Raw genomic sequence first — 14,212 nt, forward strand, 5'->3', positions numbered from 1 at the left:
TCATATTTTAGATCCACTGTAGATATAGTCAAGGCAAAACTAGACTAAGCCTAGGACTAGGAAATAAACAAAGGCTAACAAAATGGCTCCGTAGAGTAGCTGCGCGAAGACAGCGATAATGCTAACAATACTCAGCAGTCTGAGTGAGTGTGAGCGCTGCTTAAATAATGGTACAGATTGGAAACAGGTGTGAGTGTGTGATTAGTTCCTGGATGGAAAATAGAGTCCGGGGTGTACTGTGCAGTGTGAGAGTATATGTGGTGGATAGTGACCTCTGGTGGTGAACAAACAGAAGTCCATAGACCGGATTTGTGACACCTACAGTATGCAACTTTTGTTCATCTTTGAAACACATATTAAGATACTTGTAATGAAGTTGAAAGTACAAATAACTGTATTGGATGTACACTTGTAGTGGTTTTTTTTTCAAATTGTAAAATTATAACTGTAGTGTGTATTTGATATTACATTTATGTTAAAGGGGTCATATGATGCGATTTCAAGTTTTCCTTTCTCTTTGGAGTGTTACAAGCTGATTGTGCATAGATAAGATCCCTGAAGTTGCAAAGACTAAAGTCTCAAAACCAAAGAGATATTCTTTATCAAAGTTAAGACTCTGCCACGCCCCCCTAAAACACCTCGTTCTAACACGTCCCCATATATCTACCTCACTATGTGGAAATATTTGCATAATGCCGCCCAAATGGGCACGCGAAGAAAGAAGGCGTGGTTTCAGTAACCGCAGTTAGTGTTGAAGCAGCATGTCAGGGAGACGCTGTGTGTTTCTAGGCGAAAGCAAAAGCACTTTATTTGGCCTTCCGAAAGTAGATGCATTTAGGAATCTTTAAGATTACTTACAACAGAACAGCAATGCATTTTATGGACGACCGTTTCGTGAACCTAGGAGAGGAGGTAATTCTGACTTTGATATGACAATCTAGCGCTTCTGAATTAGCTACTGTTTTGTTATTAGTTTAAGTATTTGCTATTGACTGTTCAAATGCAGAGTTTTGCGCATTGTGTATGTGTGTGTGTGTGCACGCATGTGTGTGTGTGTGTGAGAGAGAGTGTCACATCAAAGTGGAGTCAGCTGTCTTAACCGCGGCTTGTGTACTGCATCATTACTGTGTCTGTTCCTCTTTTGGGCTTGAACTGATGGTAAAACGAATGACATTATTTACTGTCTTTTCATTTATTTTGAAAGATGAAGCTCGCGATTATGGTAAGGGGCGTTACATTTCCGACGAGTGCTTGCGGTGTTCGGCCAATCACAATGCACTGGGTCAGCTGGCCAATCAGAGCAGACTGCGCTTGTCGGAAGGAGGGACTTTGTAGAAAACGAAACGTTTGAGAGAGGCGGGGCATAGAGGACCTACAATAATATACAGTATTTGAAAAATAATGTGTTTTTTGAACATTAAAGCATGTCAACATATTCTGTTACACCAAATACACAAAATAATGATCTTTTAAAAAGCATCATATGACCCCTTTAATATATATTAAACATACTAAATTGTCTAACTTTGTCATTACAAATTTGTAATTACAAATATATGACAAGTTTCACTAGAAATGACAATAAAATTTACTTTAGTTAACCATAAATGTTTGTAAGTACAGTAAGTGGTATACTTTAACCATATTTCAATAATAATGAAATTATCGAATAATTAAATAATTATGAAATTACACTTAAACATGTACTTACATCCTACTTAAGTGGGTCAAAAAAGCAAAAAAAACACTGTTAAGTTCAACTAATTACATTTAATGTAAATTTTATATATTAATATAAAATGTGATAAAAAAAAAAAAATTGTAAATAGCATCCAATTATGTGTCCAAAACATTAGATTCAGTTCACACTAAAGTATATTTCAAGCATTTTGTTTCAGTAATAAGTAGCCTATACTCTTAGGAGTTTTCTAAAGTGTACTTCTTTTTCACGAGAGTAATCCACCAAAGATCCAGTAACGTGTTCTATTTGTATAACTTGCTGTGCAGTGCTTACCTCCTGCAGTTTGACATGTTTCTGGATCACCATCCTTGTTGGTTTTTAAACAACATTTTTATTAATTAGATTGTGTAGATTTTAAGATTAGGTAAAGGTTTCAGTTAGGCTTTGGGGCATGAACAACATGAATTCATCCGTGACTCCAGGGTTAAAGTGAGGGCTTTCATTGTTTGGTGGTAATGTTGTTTCTGCACCAACAGAGGATGCTTGTATCCTCCTGAGGTAAATCACATTGTGCAGCATATATTGTGAAATTAAAGGTGATTTCTTGTTCATGAGCTGCTTCAGCACATTTGCTTCTTGCTTCAGGTTGAGCATTTAATGTAATCATTTCAACTGTGTAGCATCAAGGAATGTAAATGGCTCTGGGCTCCTGCCGGTGTGCTAAGATGATCTAACAGTACAGTGAAAACAGAAAAATACACACACTTTAGGCCATTTTCTGCTAAACCAACTTAATTAAGAAAAAATATATTTTTGAGAAATTGTTCAGATTGTTCCCTCTTTCTTAAAGGTTATAATAAGCAAACAGTAAAATCATCTTGACCATCTTGACTTTTGATTATACTGGGCACATGGTTGATGAATTTGCATACTATTGTTAGCGTCTCATTTCTTCATTTTACCACATACACAGATTTAACTTTAATTAACCACTTCCTTTAATATAATGAGCTCATTATACCACATGACTAATTAAACTGTGAACCAATGCTTTAACATAGACACATCAATGAAAAACCCCTTAGTTAAGTGCAAAGATAAAATCAACAACCAACAAAAACACTGATGCAAGACCACATGATGCAATTAAGAGGTTTAAAGTTCATCTTACTGGACATATTGAACAATGCCCTCGCAGGCTAGAGTTTACCTCATTACTTCAACCAATAGGGTTTTAACATCAAAGCTAATGGGGATGATGTTTACATGTTAAGAAGGAAACTTAGATACAATTTGGGTCTTAACCCTAATTATATACTTGCCTGCAAAAGCAGTGATTAATATAAGCTGCCTGCGTTGACTTCACCAGTAAAGACCTTAATCGGCTGAATCTATTTCTCAATAGTTAATTCTCATAAGCCAATATAATGGTGCTTTAACCCAATGAGAAATGAATGGGTCTATTGATTTGCCATTTTAGTTCCTGTAGTTTCTGCATCTTCCCTTGTGAATTCACACTGTACATGTGCTAATACTTGACAGAATGTGCTGCTATTGTCCTATCTTGCTATTCGGTTGAGTTCTTTCAATTTGCACATTTAATTTGTCATGGTATTTCAAAAAGTGATACGGATGATGATTTAGTCTTTTCTTAGCATGAATCCTTCCCCATGGGTGCTTTTCATAGTCACCAGTAGCGTTTTAAAATAATAGCATCCCTCAAGTGTACATCTGGTGAAGTGTTTGTTCGATCAAGCATGCGCTTGTTCAAAAATTGCGCAGCTTTGGTCAGATTATCCACAAACGATTGATCGCACTCCTGTGGAGTGACAGCATTTCTTAGCTCATGTGCCCAACAGACTTGAAAAAGCCCAAACTTTTAGCCTGCTTGCAAACTGGGTCACTGATGGACCCCAGGCTCAGTTTGGAGGAAGTCCTCCCAGTCAAAGCTGTTGTGCCCAGAGTGCAACTCTTCATTTCCATGCCCAAGTCACAACTGACCAGATTGGTGTCTCATAATGCAATAATGTTTGTGTGACAGTAAGGAACAGAGCAGAAGGACGGATATGCGTTGTGACACGCATGCCTAGGCCGCTGCCCCCGAGGCACTGCAGCGATTGTGTTTGAGCACAGACGGCCACGCCTCGCCATGTGCCCAGACTTCAGTCAGCAAGAGAACAGCTGTCGCCAGCGGAGCATCGGTTGGAGGAGCTTGCGCACTGGCACCATGTGTCTGACTGGCAGCGGGTGAGTGGTCCAGGCACACAGCACAAACAGGCCTGCCCAAAGTGTGGCAGACATTTTGTTTTTATCCCGACTCAAAAACCGGTAGTCGCCCAATTGGCGAGATTGCCTGAATTCAGCATGCAGCGGCATAGGAGGGCCTGAGCAATACTTCATAACTGTCCTATTGAAAAATAAAAGGGATGACTCTTCTTTGCTTTTTCATCTCTTTCACTGTCACCAAGTGTATTACTCTATTTGTGCTCTTGCTAGGTTTAGCTTTGCATTGCTCCTTGTGCACACATAACGTGGCATATGCAATACTGAATTATCACGAATGGGAAGATCATATGTCATTTTAGATGAAAGTTGAAATTAATTGTTCTTACTGTATGTTTTCTTTATTTGGCTGATCAGCAATAATTAAAGATCTGGTCATTTTGCTAATTCGAATCTCAGCAGGAAGTATAAATAAGAAATTTTAAGCTTCTATTGTAAATTGGTAGGAGAGTTTTACGTCCTTAAACTAATTACAATTATGTAATATTTAATTGTAATATTATGTGGACTTACTGCCAGTCCTGTGGTGTGATGCCTCCACAAGTATTATTAAGCTAAATATAATTAAAGCCTATTTTTGTGTATGTAGAATGTGGGTCTAATTGTTAGAAATAATGCGTCAAAAACAGCAGGCTCTTTGGAAAACATGTCTGTGGTGACATTGTCTGCAGTTCTATCTAATGTTGTTTTAAAATAACGTACCACCTACACTAAACCTAACCAACAGTGAGATGAAAACACATTTGCTTTTAAGCAACTATGCCATTTTGCCTCGCCTCTACAAATCTTTTAGCAGTTTTATTATGACCTGTGTTTCACCAGACTCATACCCAAGCACTCGGGATTGCATGCAATGCTGTACCAGGTGAGCAACTGAGAAAGTTTACGTGAGAAAAGCCATATATGTGGAGCTAGTTATGTGATGCAAACATCAAAATGTATTTTTACAAAAATATATATTTTTTCAATACATACAATTTACTGCAGTTTCCAGCTGAAATGAACACTAGAGGCAGTAAAACAGCCTTGGTTACTTGCACAATACTATCTTATGACCTCACAACACTTTCACCATAGTGCATCATTTGTAAAATAATACATTTTGACATTTGCAATATAGAACCAGCTTCATATGTATGGCTGTTCGTATGTAGTGAACTTACTTGGTAACGCACATGGAACAGCAATACACTGCGATGTGGAGCACTCGGGTACGAGTCCTGTGAAACACGAGTTGCAACACTCAATAAAAGAGGTCAAACACTTGTAAAATGCTTCAGCAAATGTATTATCATCTCACGTTTGCTTTTATTAACACTATCGGTTAGATTTAGTGTAGGTGGTATGTTATTTTTCAAACATGATAGATCATTAACCATTTAGAGTCACACACCAGACATTGCTTTTCCAAACTGCCACGATACGTACAACAACCAAAGTAATGAAACACTGCCTCATTTATGTTTATCTGTTTGTGATAAAACTGATCACACTTTTAGCACCAGTCACTGGACATTTCACTTAGAATGTGTCGTGGAATGTGCAAGAAGCAATATAATATAATTTTGATTGCATTAGCGATTGCATGTAGCTGTATTTGTCAGAGATTATACACATAATAATAATAATAATAATAATAATAAAACATTTTTTTCAATGATTTGGTGACAGCACTCAAGACTGAATAGAATCTATAATCGGACATGACGGTTTACCACAGTAGAATCCTTCATTGTAACAGGCTCATGCAATCATCAACTTCATCAACAGCAAGAGAAAGAGAGAGAAAAAGAAAGAGAAAACCTAGTCCTCAGCTGGTTTTATTTTACTTCAAAGCTGTCTTTCCTTCACCTGCATGTTTATGGATTCAATCGATTCTTCACAGAAATACTTACATAGTTAACAAAGTTTCCTTGCATCATTACACTACCAGAGGGGTTTTATTCCAAATGAGCCAGGAAGGGCTGGGTATTACGTACAAGAGCCATTGACAGAAATTATAACTGCACTTGAATTATTTACACCACAGACAGACCTGCTTGCAATTTGAAGACTGTAGCTTTCATGTTCTAGATCTTTTCCATTGAGTTTCCATTTATTCATGGGGGCCCCTCAAAACACCCAACCACTGCATGAGCATAATACACAAACTACAGCTCTCGGCTGGATAAAGCAAGCCAGTGCCGTGCTAGTAAAATTTTGATGGATGACGATTGTGATTAAGGTAAAGACGATTATAGTGACATACAGGAGTCGAACATTAGGCACGTGTGTCTGTTATTATTAATGCGCAAATTAACCGTGTGCACTCTCAGTGCACTGATCACTATAACATCATACTGCTTGAGCACAGTTCAGTGTATTCACGTAGTTGTCAAAGTTAACGTACAGCGAGTGTTTTGTAACGGATGCTCACTGAAGAAGCATGTTTTGGAGAAGTTTGTGAGGATCAGTGGTTTATGGGCATCAGACGCTCCAAACACATGCACGCTTGTTCTGACAGAGGAACTGTTCACTGATAGCGTCGAGCTGCCTTCAGATCGTTGAGTTTCCACACATTCAGAATGTTTTCATTTTTCATTTATATTTTGGTGTGTTTAGTGATTCTGAATGGATCCGAATAGTAGTTTATATGCAGTTCTTTGGCATCTTCCTGTGTTTTTTTTTGGTATGCAGGTTGACTTGTGCTTATTTGTTAAAGGGGTCATCGGATGCAAAATTCACTTTTGCTGTTGTTTGAACATAAATGTGTGTTGGACACATCCACCTTATAATAATAAAAATCCACCCAGTTTTTTTTTTAAATCCCTATTTTAAAATCCCCGGCTAAAATCATGCTGTTCTGAGATTCCTCTCAGAATGACGTTCTGCACAGGCCGCTCCCACGATTGTTCATTGTTCAAGTCCTTTGTTCAAGTTACCTTAAGACCCGCCCTGAGTAAGCTGAGAACTCTCCGCCATTGTGTTGACTCCGGTGCAGGGGAAGATAAGAATGTCTCAGATTAAATGATTAAGGTGTTTTGTTGCTGGATGTAATAATTAACATAGCAGTCGTCCCAAATTTACTCCCAACATGCAGATGCAGAGGATTAATGTTACTTTCGATTTTGAAAGGAATGCGCCGATCCCCGATCTGCATAAATGCATTTAAGTTCACGCGAATCATTCATGATCCAGCTTCATCTACAGAAGAAGTGAGTATAAGGTTTTTTTTTATTAATCTTTGCAAATCGCCTTTCCTAATATGTGCTAGTTAGAGAGTTTTGCGGCTGAAGTTTAGAGTCTGCTCGTCACCCCACGGAAGAGAGGGGTGGGGTCAGCAGAGCTCATTAGCATTTAAAGCAACGCGGACTAGAACGGTGTGGTGAAAACAGAGCTGATCTTGACAGGGTAAAAAGGGTGTTTTTTACACTACCATTGAGAAGTTTTAACCAAAGTATGTTATAGACTTTTCATTAAGACCCTAAAGAATCATATCAACTTGTGGAAAATAGGCATCTGATGACCCCTTTAAAGTTACTGTATAATTGAGCTTTACGTATGTAAAGTTGTAAAGAATATCTGTAGTAACATTTTTGCAAAGTATGTTTGCACAAAAAAAAAAAAAAAACTGAAAACACTGAAAGTTTAAATATATCTTTATAGATTTGTGTACATTACATGGAATTGAAAATTAATAATACAAAGGTTTTTGTGAAAAGAAAAGGTTGGGGGCCTTGCAGTATTGATTCGGAGAGGAGGGGGGGGCTTGGAATAAACAGTTTGAGAACCACTGATCTAATCAATCATACAAACAAATAAATACTTAACTGATAGCATGGGGGTGGGGGAGTGAGAGATAATCTATATTACAGAAAATGGCAAAGACCAAAGCTAGATGGTTGCAGAATTGCTACAGTAAACCAGTTTCCATATCTGACCGCTGTTGTTCTCTCACTAATAGCCCTGAGACTGATCATATCTGTATGATGACCTTGAATCACAGTGCTTTCCTCAGATCTATCAATCATACAAAGCAGACCTACAATGATCAATCCAATTATACAGGCAGTTATATGATAATCCAATTTGAAATTGGAGCTAACAAACTCCTTCTAAAGGCATTTCGTACTGATTAAAGAATGGCTTTGTGTTAATAGGTTAGTCAGACCTCCATGATTCAAAAGCAATGTCTGTCCTCAAGTGTCTTTTCAAATACATAATGACATGCGAGCACATTTCATAACTTTCCACTATACCCAATTCTGAGCTGCATTTACAATTTTGGCACTTTGCTCTCATTGTCATTTATTATTCTGCTTTAAACCAGGTTTGGTGGTGTCAAAAATGACTGATTTCTAGATGTGGATGTAAATGATATCTTTATGAAAGAAGTGAAATGACCATCGGGAGAAATCCAGCTTGTTTTGGATGGTTCTCTACACAATCAAGTCATGATACTCCAGGTTTGGGAGACTAAGCGATGCAAAATTTAGTTTGTTTTTGAATCACTCGGTTTTTGAAGAGCTAGTCTTAGGAGTTCACATTAGGCTTCAGATTCTAGACTTACCTTCTTATTTTGCTTGAAGATTGTGTTAATATTACAGTAAATATCTCAAAAATATCTCATTCTACCTTATAAGTTCACTGGCACCGAAAATACATTTATGACACAATGGCTGCTGATTGCCTGCTAATTAAAAACTTTAAACATGAATTAATTAAAATGTCATTGAATTATTTAGCATTGTGAGCTATAAATTCAACACTTTTTATTAGTTAACATTGAAAATGTGAGGACAGAGAAAGGGATGCTAAAAATGATCAAATATAAAATCAATAAGGGCTAAAAATAGATCAATTAAAACAGATGGTCAGGCAAATAAACATATCTGAGTTGTTTATGATCCAGATTGGGAGGATAAAAGTTTTTCTACATCCATTAAACCATTTACATCCAATTAAGATTTTCAGAGTTCCATTAACAAAATTGTAAAGTCTTAATATAAGAACATTTTAAATTTTTAGTCTGATCACATAAATGTACAGGCATGCGATTTAAAGGTCGCTGCATAACCATTAGAATTTCACACAATGCTGAGTGCGTTAACATAAATTAATATGAACTGACATAATGTCATATTTGTTATCGGCCATGCTTAGAGTTCTTTTGCAATCTGTGTTTGTTTTCAGTTTGATCTCATTTGAATACAAAATGTTCAGCAAACACCATTAATAAGCAGCACTGCATGTGTTGCTGTTTGAGAAAATAATAAAGTTGGAAAGAAACTCTTCCATCAAAAGCTCTGCCACATGGTCAATAGTCTCTTTAAGATGCATCTGAAGAGCTAAAATTATTTCCAGACAGTGTTCTTTATTGAATGCAATAGTATAAATGTAATACAAAAGAGTGTAAATATAAAATAACCAGATTATTTGTTTCACATTGTTTACAATAAAACACATGACTCTCTGTGATTTGTTTTTGAAAAGAATTACATTGTAAAATAAGAAAATGCATTTTCTTTATCAATGGGGCTTTTAGTCACATATCAAACAAATTATTTTGAATCCACATAAAAACATGTTAGACCAACACAATTACCCTAAATATTGTCCCTAAATAATGTTGCAGATTTGTTTCAAGTTTTGCAAGCTCCCAACATGCATGAATAAATTATGCAGATACCACTGAGGATTATTGTTTGGCTGTTTACTGGCTTTATTTATGCTGCTGCTGTTGTCACTGTTAGTTATTTGCTGTGTGGTGGTGTTAAGAGCTCATCTTTTTTTTTACTTAATTATGTTTGTTGGTTGCAGCAGTTGTTGAAGTTTATGTGTTGAGGTCCACATGCTTATATATAAAACTACATAATTGCACAATATCTTTGCAAGAGAATATTTGGCAAAATAAAGACTGCTGACTTCACTTCATATTAAATGTCACATAAAACCCTGTTCGGGAATTCAACTAAGGCAACTTTATGTGTGTATGTGTGTGTGTGTTGCTAATTTATAATTTGCTGAAAAATACATCTTTAGTTACCCTGACAAGAATATGTTTGCAGATTGAGCAAATTTGCATTTAGTGGGCAATCACATTTTTACTGTTGTTTTAAGTTTTACTGGGGACAGTTACTAAGAATGTTGTTAATAAACAAATAAATAAACAATCTCAGAGTAACACATTGCCTATTAATTTTTTTAAACAGCTTCTATTCATATCATGCACATAGTCTCTGTAATACAACCTCACAGCAAGCCACATAATTCTGTTTTTACCAACCAATATTTCATAATTGGAATATTACTTTATTAAACATAGTATATTGTTGTTCCTTTTCTCTAAATGCAGAGGTTACGGACATCTTGAAGGCACCATTATTATTTCTAACTGCAGAAGAGTCTACCACAGCAACTTAAGGTAAGTATATAGTCAGCAGGGACGACACAATGACACAATGCACATCTAAATATAATGTCTCTCTAATGGGATTTGCTTTCTGCCAGATGGGGAGATCTCTGGGTCTCTATACTAAAGGACATTATAAGGTTGTCTATTTCCATATGTCTTCCTGGTTTGATATTGACATTTTAGATGAATCCGATTCATGTCCTTGCGGGAATGGCTTCATTATGGCTCTTTGAGGTGTCGTAATCAGCACGGGCGTCCCTTGAATGTACTGCTCAATAAATTCAAAACCAGAGTATGTTCCTTTCAAACGTCCTATCATTGGCAATCACATATCGCAGGCGTCCTTTATCTCGCCAGCTGGGAACACACTCCTGATGCAGCTCACTGAGTAGGCAAGAAGCACAAGTGAAAGTAAACTGATAAAAGATTTAAAGGAATAGTTCACCCAAAAACATATTTTATTATCATATACTTAATCTGATGTTGTTTCTAATTTGTATTAGCAAAAATCCGGAAGATGTTGCTGGTCGTTCTTTTAACATGCAATTAAAATGAATGGGAATTGAAGCTTTCAACCATCAAAAAAGGGCTCAAAAGCACCATAAAAGAATCATAAAAGTATCCAGTGCAACTTTTTGATTATATTGCAGATTGAAGATTTACGATAGCTTTGTGTCAGCAACAGACTGAAAAATCGTAAATAAATTATGACAGTTTATTTATTCATTTGAATTATTCCCTTATAAGCCAAGCAAATCAGCAGACAGTCATTAGTCAGTCAATCACTCTCTGCGTCCAAGGCTGTATTGATTTTTTTAAATGCATATTTATCATCAAAGGTTGAAGCAAAAAATAACATAAAAAAGTGTTATTACCCAAGGTTACAACACCCATAAACTGAAATAATTATGTAACTTATGCGTTTAACCCCTTAATGTTGTGCTGAGATGTAATGTGTTATGTGTACAGTAAAATCTCAAATCTAAAATATAATAATAATAAAATAATAATAATAATAATCCAATGAGTGCAATGACTAATAAAACAATTTATTACTTTTTTACAACATTGTTTTGCTTCCTTTCATTTAATTTATTTGTACTTTAACTACATTTTCCAACAACAAAAAAATAAACAAACAAAACAATGTTTTTAAATCAATCACGTTTGTCTTTATCAACAGTTCTAGTTTATAATAATAACTCTTTATTCAATATAGTAATCTTGCTTACTTCCATCAAGATTTTGGTCTCTTTTCTTCATCGCACATACTAGCACTTTTGGAGAGTTACTGGGACGGTCATTCTCAATTCCACGTAGAAAGGCAGTGAATTCTCAAAACTGGCAGGACAAAGTAAATTAAGCAGTGATTTATTGGCATTGGGCATATTTTTTTTCCATTTTATTCCTGCCACCATGATATATGAATGCGGATGTATTCATGTTGAGTGTTTCCTCGGGGACACGTGTGTGAATAAATGTGAGGATTTATATATTCAGATCAGGACCAATGCATCTGGCTCTATCTGTTCGTTCTTGTACGATAATAAAGTGGATTTCTTTAATGACAGTAAAAGCATTTTGGTGTCTAAGTACATTTTGACAGGCACCTTTTGCTCGATTGCTCACATAAAAAGCTGTGCAGAAATAAAGTGCTGTCTCAAATAAATGATTTTAGGCAAAGCAATAGCTTTAAATGACTTACCCATTAGAGTGCTATTGCTGGACCTTTGTATTGTCTTCTTCATGCTGTGAAGCTGGGTGTATGGCTGTGATTGGCCCAGCCATGGATGTCTAATATACCTGAAACGGTAAGCATTCCATTTAATCTTAATGGCCATTGCTCGCATGGTACATGCAAACCGCAAACATATGCCACATGGAAACCCTTAACCTTTGGTTCTGGCTATTTTTCAACCATTAGAAAGAGAGGAACTTGCTATTTTACTCCCAACATCATAAACAACTGAAAAGATCTTTTGTGTTCTGTAATATAACCTTGCAAAAAGTAAACTGGTAAATTGTGCACTTATCAAAGTTTCATGTACCCTGGACTTCATATTGACAATGGTTTTCATTTCAAAGCCTTAATCAAAGCGAAACTGGTTTATAAATTATGGAAGGTTGTACATGCTATGAAGTGTCAACTTACTGTGAATTCAACAATCATTGCCCCAGTTAGAGAGTTCGATAACCCTGTGCTTTCAGTGTAGGTGGTAATGTTAAAGTGGGCACACAATGTGCTGTATATACCACACAGGGTCTTTGGAGTGTCAATTTAAACTAACTTGACCTGCCCTTCCCTCCCTGGTAAACTAACCAAAGTCTCTTCTTAACAGTGGGTGGCACATGCTGTAAAACTTATGCAACTGAATGAGAACCAAAGAACAAGTTACTGAGACTCGGCCAGAAATAGTTCACTTTGTTTTCATCGCATCCTCGGGCTGTGAAATAAAACACTTCTAAAAATGAAACCTTTTTTGTTTAATCCTCCTTTCATTTACGCAAATAAAAGCCCAGGCAACCCTCAGAGTGGGAGGCTAGGATGAATCATAATCTTATGAAGGAATCCATGTCTAAATACCTGTAGAAAATGTCCTGTTGGTTTAATCAAACAATATTGGTTTAATATTCTCTTTTAATTCACCAACCAAGTGGCAATGACATTTTCAAGAACAACTAAAATAATTCTTTGCTGGGTAAATATTAGATTTTAATGTAAACTGCATCTACATTTTCTGAGGAAAACGTGACGTGAGTGACATTTACCTATGCATAACTAACCACCATAATGATACAACAGAGTTGAGTTGGGGATGGTTGCCAGGTCATTGCAATGCAGTCGCTGTGCATTCAGAGAGGTTTTAACTAGTGCTGTCACTCGATAAAAAAAAATATTCGCAATTTTTTTCTGAAATTAATCGCTACTATTAATCACGATTAATCCCACCTAACATGAAAGTTTTTAAATATACTTTTAAATTGCAATAATTTCACATTCAATCTTCGAATTCATGTAGAAACAACATAAATACAGTATATTTGTAATATTTGTTTAATGGCGTCTTTTTTATCACTGATACCAGTACTACTGATGTCTCTATGATTTTTCCCCCTAATATTTAATTATTGACTATAGTCATTTTAACATTTATTAGACTTTAAAAAATACCAACTTCTAATTTAAGTAATTTTACAACAATCTTCACATAAACCCAAAATAATAAATGTCATATTTAGCTACCTGTGCCATTCAGCATGTAGGAAAAATACAGAAATTGAATAAAGTTATCAAACATTCCTCTTCTTTTTTTTCTCTTTTGTTCCTTGATTAACAGACATCACAGCAGCTGGATTATTAGGTTATTTTGGCTGCTTAAAGAGCTGTCGCTGCTGAACATGACGCGGATCTGACACGCATCTTTTTTTCTCACAACTCTTTACCTTTTCTGACCCACTTCAGGTCTTAAAGTCTCTACTAATGCGCTGATGAGTTGAATCAGGCGTGTTAGATGAGGGAGACAGTGCTGGGCTGCTCCAGGACAGTTTTGAAAACCACTGCATTTCAGAGACATGTTCTTAAAGGTGACTCATAACAAATACTTGCACAGTTTTAAGGCAGATTTAATGGTCTTTTTTGGTAACTTCATGACTTAACTGATGACATAACTACAACATTGCATGCTTTCATTTGCGCGTTAATATGAAATTATATACAGCTTGTGCCACTGAATTTGTGCGTGCAATTTGTAACGAATCAGCTCATGGGAAATATGAATAATTAACCATAACTAGTTATGATTAATTATGAATATTTTAGATCCGCTGTAGATATTTAGCTGACCTCTCAGGGT

This window comes from Sinocyclocheilus grahami, unplaced genomic scaffold (assembly GCF_001515645.1).
Source record: "Sinocyclocheilus grahami isolate Dianchi unplaced genomic scaffold, SAMN03320097.WGS_v1.1 scaffold724.1, whole genome shotgun sequence".
NCBI lineage: Eukaryota > Metazoa > Chordata > Actinopteri > Cypriniformes > Cyprinidae > Sinocyclocheilus > Sinocyclocheilus grahami.